Source organism: Pelobates fuscus, chromosome 5, assembly GCF_036172605.1.
Source record: "Pelobates fuscus isolate aPelFus1 chromosome 5, aPelFus1.pri, whole genome shotgun sequence".
NCBI lineage: Eukaryota > Metazoa > Chordata > Amphibia > Anura > Pelobatidae > Pelobates > Pelobates fuscus.
The window spans coordinates 372,400,264-372,406,353 of NC_086321.1; positions in this window are offsets into that span (position 1 = coordinate 372,400,264).

Consider the following 6,090-nt stretch of genomic DNA (forward strand, 5'->3'; position numbering starts at 1 on the left):
TTATGACAACTAGTTTGATCCGTTGCGTCCGCATCTGGTGTAGCGTTCTCGCAATCATGGAGAATGGGGGAAAGGCGTAGGCTCCTGTCGTCGGCCATTGTTGGAGAAAGGCGTCCGTCGCCTTGCTCTCCGGGTCCGGGAGCCAGCTGAAGAATTCCGGAGTCTGGTGATTGTTGCGAGAAGCGAACAGATCCAGGTGAAATGGACCCCTCCGGGCTGCCAGGGCCCTGAAAATTCTCGTGTTTAGCTTCCAGTCGCTGACGTCTCTCCAGTGGCGAGAGAACCAGTCGGCAGTGAGATTGATCTCTCCCGGAAAGTATTCCGCTTGTAGAGTGATGTTGCGAGGAAGGCAGTAGTCGAAGATGTCCCTCGTGATATCCGACAGCAGGCGAGAGCGAGCGCCTCCCAGGCGGTTGATGTACTGGACTGCGGACACGTTGTCCATGCGTAGGAGGATGCAGCAGTTGGTGCTTTCCCGGGCTAAGCTGCGGATCGCGAATGAGCCTGCCAAGAGCTCGAGGCAGTTGATGTGCATGGAGAGCTCGTGCGCTGTCCATGTTCCTCCCGTGGAGACGGTTCCGTTGGTGGCACCCCAACCCCACAGACTGGCGTCTGATTCCAATACGAAGTCTGGGGTGTCTCCGAATATGGCCCTGCCGTTCCAGGCCTGCATGCTGTCCAGCCACCATGAGAGTTCCTCGCGAACTTCCGTCGTCACCGGGACGGGTTGGTCGTAAGTAGGCCTGTGGCGTAGGTACTTGGTCTTGAGACGTTGCATGGCCCTGTAGTGGAGGGGACCCGGAAATATGGCCTGGATGGAGGCGGATAGGAGACCCACAATCCTGGCCAGGTTGCGTAGTGGAATGGAGTCGAGTCGGAGAACCCTGCGAATCTCCCTGCGAATGGCTGCAATCTTTGAGGCTGGTAGTCTCAGAGTGCAAGTCGTCGAGTCGATCTCGAAGCCGAGGAATTGTATAGTTTGGGCAGGGGTCAGCTCCGACTTCAGTTGGTTTACCACGAAACCCAACGATTCCAGGAGGGACACTGACAGGCGAGTGTGTTGGCGGAGCCTGTGTTCGTCGGAGCAAAAGAGGAGAAGGTCGTCTAAGTAGATGATGCACCTCACGCCCCTGGATCTTAGGTGGGCCACCACTGGCTTCAGGAGTTTGGTGAAGCACCATGGGGCTGAGCTGAGTCCGAAAGGGAGGCAAGTGAACTGCCAAGGACGTCCGTGCCAGAGGAAACGTAGGAGTGCTCGACAGTCCGGGTGTACCGGGACTGACAGGTAGGCGTCTTTTAGATCGAGCCTGGTGAACCAGTCGTGACTTCGAAGGAGGTCTCGTAGGAGGTGGATGCCTTCCATCTTGAAGTGGCGGTAGACCACATATGCGTTGAGGGCGCGTAGATTGATGACGGGGCGGTATTCTCCTGACTTCTTCCGAACCAGGAAGATGTTGCTGAAGAAGCCGCCCCTGTCGTGGGCCGGTTGGATAGCCCCTTTGTCTCGGAGCTCGCGTAGCTCCGCGTTGACCAGGTTGTGGTCGGAGGCTGACATGTGGATGGGGCGAGGGGGCTGAACCTGAAGGGGAGTCCCCGCTAGGTCTATGACATAACCCTGTACAGTCTGTAGAATCCATGTGTCTGAGCAAAGGGCGGCCCAATTCTGGAAAGAAAGGGAAATACGGCCCGCAGTGCGGGTACAAGGTAACAGTGGAGGAATATGGGTTCTTACCTGCGGCAAAGCGGGAACGTCCACGTCCGCGGGGTCCGCGACCTCTATCTGAGCCTCTCGAGAAGGGTTGTTGTCGGTAGTCCCTTGTCGGGTAAAATGGTGTTGGCTGGGTGCGGGGGCCTGAAGGCCAAAATCGGCTGGCGGCACGGCCCCGTTGCCGGCCAGCCCTTCCAAAAACCCCTCTGGTGGGGTTGCTTCGGAAAACTTTGCGCATGGATGACTGCGCCTTATTGAGGGAGGTGAACACGTTCACGTGTTTATTGAGTTCCTTGAGGAACGGTTCACCGAAAAGTTTTCCTTGTGCCTGGGGCCCAATCTCCTTAGTGCCAAGGTCTGCCAGTTTGCCGTTAATACGGTACAACGCTGCTTTTCGCCTCTCCGAAGAGAGCGTAACATTGGTGTTTCCGATGAAACAAAAACACCGTTGTGCCCATTCACGAACATCATGTGCCCATTCCCTGATGTCCTCGGAGGAGAAGGAGTCGGCTTTTGCGTAGGCGTCATCCGCCAGATACATAATGCGTGCCAGGGGGCCTACAGAATCCAGCAGGTTGTCTTGGGCACCCCATAGGCCTTTCTCCACCCCACGGCGGGGGTCTCTACCACTACGCATCATGAAGGTCGACATGACCTTATCGAATTCCGGGGTCTGAGCGACTTTATCCGGCAGGGAAGGGCGTGGGCATTCAGACCTGAGTCTCAAGAGGTTTGCGAAGCCACAGGTGCATAAACCTGGCAAGGTGTTCTGGAGGCGACCAATCACCCGATCTGGGGTGCCGTATGTTACGGGGGTCGAACATCGCTTGACCCGAGGGGTCCAAAATAGTGTCTGAGTCGCGAGGTTCTGCGTCCGCAGTATCCTCGGTACCTCCAGACTGGGCAGCACCCAGGAGGGTCTCTCGCATGAAAGCGGAGACAGACTTCTCATCCGAGCCCCAAGCGTCGTAGTCCGAGTCAGAAGCATCAGCCTGCCATTCATCCAGGACTGCCATGTACTGGGCAGGGTCCTGCTCTTCGTCCGAAGAGTATTCCAGACGCGGGGCCGGGGTGTGTAATTTAGAGGGCTTGCGTTTGGCAGGTGCCTTACCCTTAGTCGATTTTGGCGTGAAACCTTCGCCTTTGTCATGGCGCTTTTTAGGGCGGGGATCGTCCCTTGACTGGTGGTCGGATAACTCAGATTCCGATTCGTGGCGGGAACGTCTGCGTTTTGGCACGTCAGGAGCCGCGGCAGAGGCACAGAGGCAGCGACAGCTGCGTTAATCATGGCCTGAAAGTCCACAGGGAGGTTCTGGGAATCTTCCATGGCAAGGGTAGGCAAGTACGTCACTGAAGGCACAGTAAAAAACGGGCACCCAGGTCTTGACAATAGGCTTAGGGTCAGGTTTGTATAATGGTGGGAACAAGCCCAGAATAACCCCAGCAGGGTATGATAGTGACCTTATAAACTGGGGCTCACCCAGTTAGAGAGAACTGCGACAGCTAGTCTCCCAGTAAGCAGCGTATTATAATGGGGGCTCACCCCGGTTGCACAGGGTAGAACCCTTAAGTGCAGGTCACAGTAATAATAAACAGGCAGCAGCACTGACCTGACTGACCCAGCCACAGTATATCTTGATAGAAGATGATGAGACAGCAAAACAACAGCATATAGAGGTGATTGAGCAGGTAATCCTTTTGTTGAGACACAAAGGGTGTGAAAAACCGCAGTGCAGGCTGCAATAGCAGGTGAATACAGGCACACTGCGTCCCTAATGAGGTGTACAAGGCAAGGTTAAGATGGCCGCGAAATTCTCGCGAGATTCGCGATCCAAGATGGCGGCCGCGAGGTAGGCCGCAAAGCCGGGGACTAAATTTATTAGGCCGGCCGCGAGTGGAAGCGGGCCGGCGCGGAACCGGTCGCGAACGGAACCGGCCGCAAGGAGGGAGCCCAGGAGGGCACTCCAGGTAGGGGGGGGGCGGTGGGGAGGCCTGGGGGACCGGGGTAAAGCCAGGGAAAGGTCCCAGGAGGTGTAAAGGGGGCAGAGAAGAGGGCCGAAAGGCCACAGAGAGCCCCTAGTCCCACAGCCCACTAAATAAGTACAAAGGCTAAAGTAAACAGCAATTTAGGCTAATGTAAATAGAATACATATAAATAAACAGATAAATAGGACGAAAATGATAATAAATATAAATATAAATATAAGAGCTCCAGAGGAGCAAATATTCTGACCTGTCTGCGATGGAGCAGTAAAGAAAGAGGAAGTTATGCAGACTGTATGACCCTTATATACTGTGCTGCTCAGTGATTTACTTGTTACTTTACGTTTTTTCTTTACTGCTGTGGAGTTTAGTAAAGAGAGTTAATGCAAAATAGGAAGCCTCCTGTCATGTTATAAAATTGCCTATGGCATTGCAAGTTCCAGGACTTAACTGTTCAGTAGAAACATTCTCCAAATCAGCTATTATACAACTTAAAGGGACACTATAGTCACCTGAACAACTTTAGCTTAATGAAGCAGTTTTGGTGTATAGATCATGCCCCTGCAGCCTCACTGCTCAATCCTCTGCCATTTAGGAGTTAAATCCCTTTGTTTATGAACCCTAGTCACACCTCCCTACATGTGACTTGCACAGCCTTCCATAAACACTTCCTGTAAAGAGAGCTTTCTTTATTGCAAGTTCTGTTTAATTAAGATTGTCTTATCCCCTGCTATGTTAATAGCTTGCTAGACCCTGCAAGAGCCTCCTGTATGTGATTAAAGTTCAATTTAGAGATTGAGATACAATTATTTAAGGTACATTACATCTGTTTGAAAGTGAAAACAGTTTTGTTTTCATGCAGGCTCTGTCAATCATAGCCAGGGGAGGTGTGGCTAGGGCTGCATAAACAGAAACAAAGTGATTTAACTCCTAAATGACAGTGAATTGAGCAGTGAAATGGCAGGGGAATGATCTATACACTAAAACTGCTTTATTTAGCTAAAGTAATTTAGGTGACTGTAGTGTTCCTTTAACTGAAAATTCCAGTTCTCCATATTCCCTGGTTTATTGAACGAACCAAAACATTACTGCGTTCTAAATAAATTACAGAATGAACATGACTTTTTATACAAATTCAACTGGACAGTACTATCCCAACCCAAAAGCATAACCTTCGGAGAGCAACCTATCAATTACAGATAATTATGAACACCCCTGATATAACATTATAAAGAATTTGCCTCCCCTCCTTTAATTTACTTTATCCCAAATCATCTCGCCTTACGCTCCTCCGTTTTGATCCCATCTTATCGAATTACTGTCCTTTTCTTCACCACCTCATGTCATCTTAACCTCCTCTCTCTTGTCAATTTATGTACCATATTTCTCTAATATTCCTTTCAATGTACACACTCATCACGCAGTCTGCCCTAATTCCCACACTCATCACACAGTCTTCGTTCTGCTTGGATCACTCATTCACACCATCAACTGCCTACCACTGCAAGGCAACATTACATAAAAAGCAATGTGTGGGCTCTCAGCCATGTGTAATACTATATGGCGTATTACTGCCACCCATGTGGTGCTACTATCAATGGATTCTGGAATGTTGGCAACTCTTTATCAAGAACGATTTCGAAATAAAGTTCTTAAAGAAAACCAACAGGACATGCCTGCAGATAGGTCCAAATTTGACCAATTTATAGGAAACAAAATCTCTGTATGTATGGACATAATCAGTCACTTGAGTATTTCACAATAAAACTGGTCACTATCTAGCTGTTGTGGAACTAAAAATCGCCTGTTGCTTTGATAGGCTTGCAGAGCATCTTTGGACTTGTAGTTTCAGCTGGTGTGCTACTGGTTGAAAATCCCTGCCATAGAGCTTTGTCCTATGTGTCAGCATGACACAGTCTTGAAGAAGATGTCAGCCCTTATTGACAGATGGATTGTAAGCGGAACCAATAGAACAGACCAGCCAGATTTGAAAAACACAAGGGGATCTTGTTCTGATAAATGTTTATTATATTGATAACTAACAAGTCACTAAACCAGGAGGTTAATACAAATACAACAGAAACGTGTGAAACACCCATCGTAAGATAGCTTTCTGTAACCTGGTGTGTTTCACAATCACAATAAGCTTTAAAGAACACAAGAGGGCAGCTGGGATGGAATGAGTCTGTGGGATTATGTTTAAATGTACCCCTTGCTTAAATCACAGTTTCACCGTTACTGCAACAGCATTAAAAAAAAAACATCAGATTAACTCCTACCATTGAAAGTGTCATACATATAAAAGGAATAATAGCACGATTTCTATAGTATTATATATATTTTAAAGAGGCATATTCTGCCCATTATGTGTATACTAGTATAATTTCCTGGTTTTCACT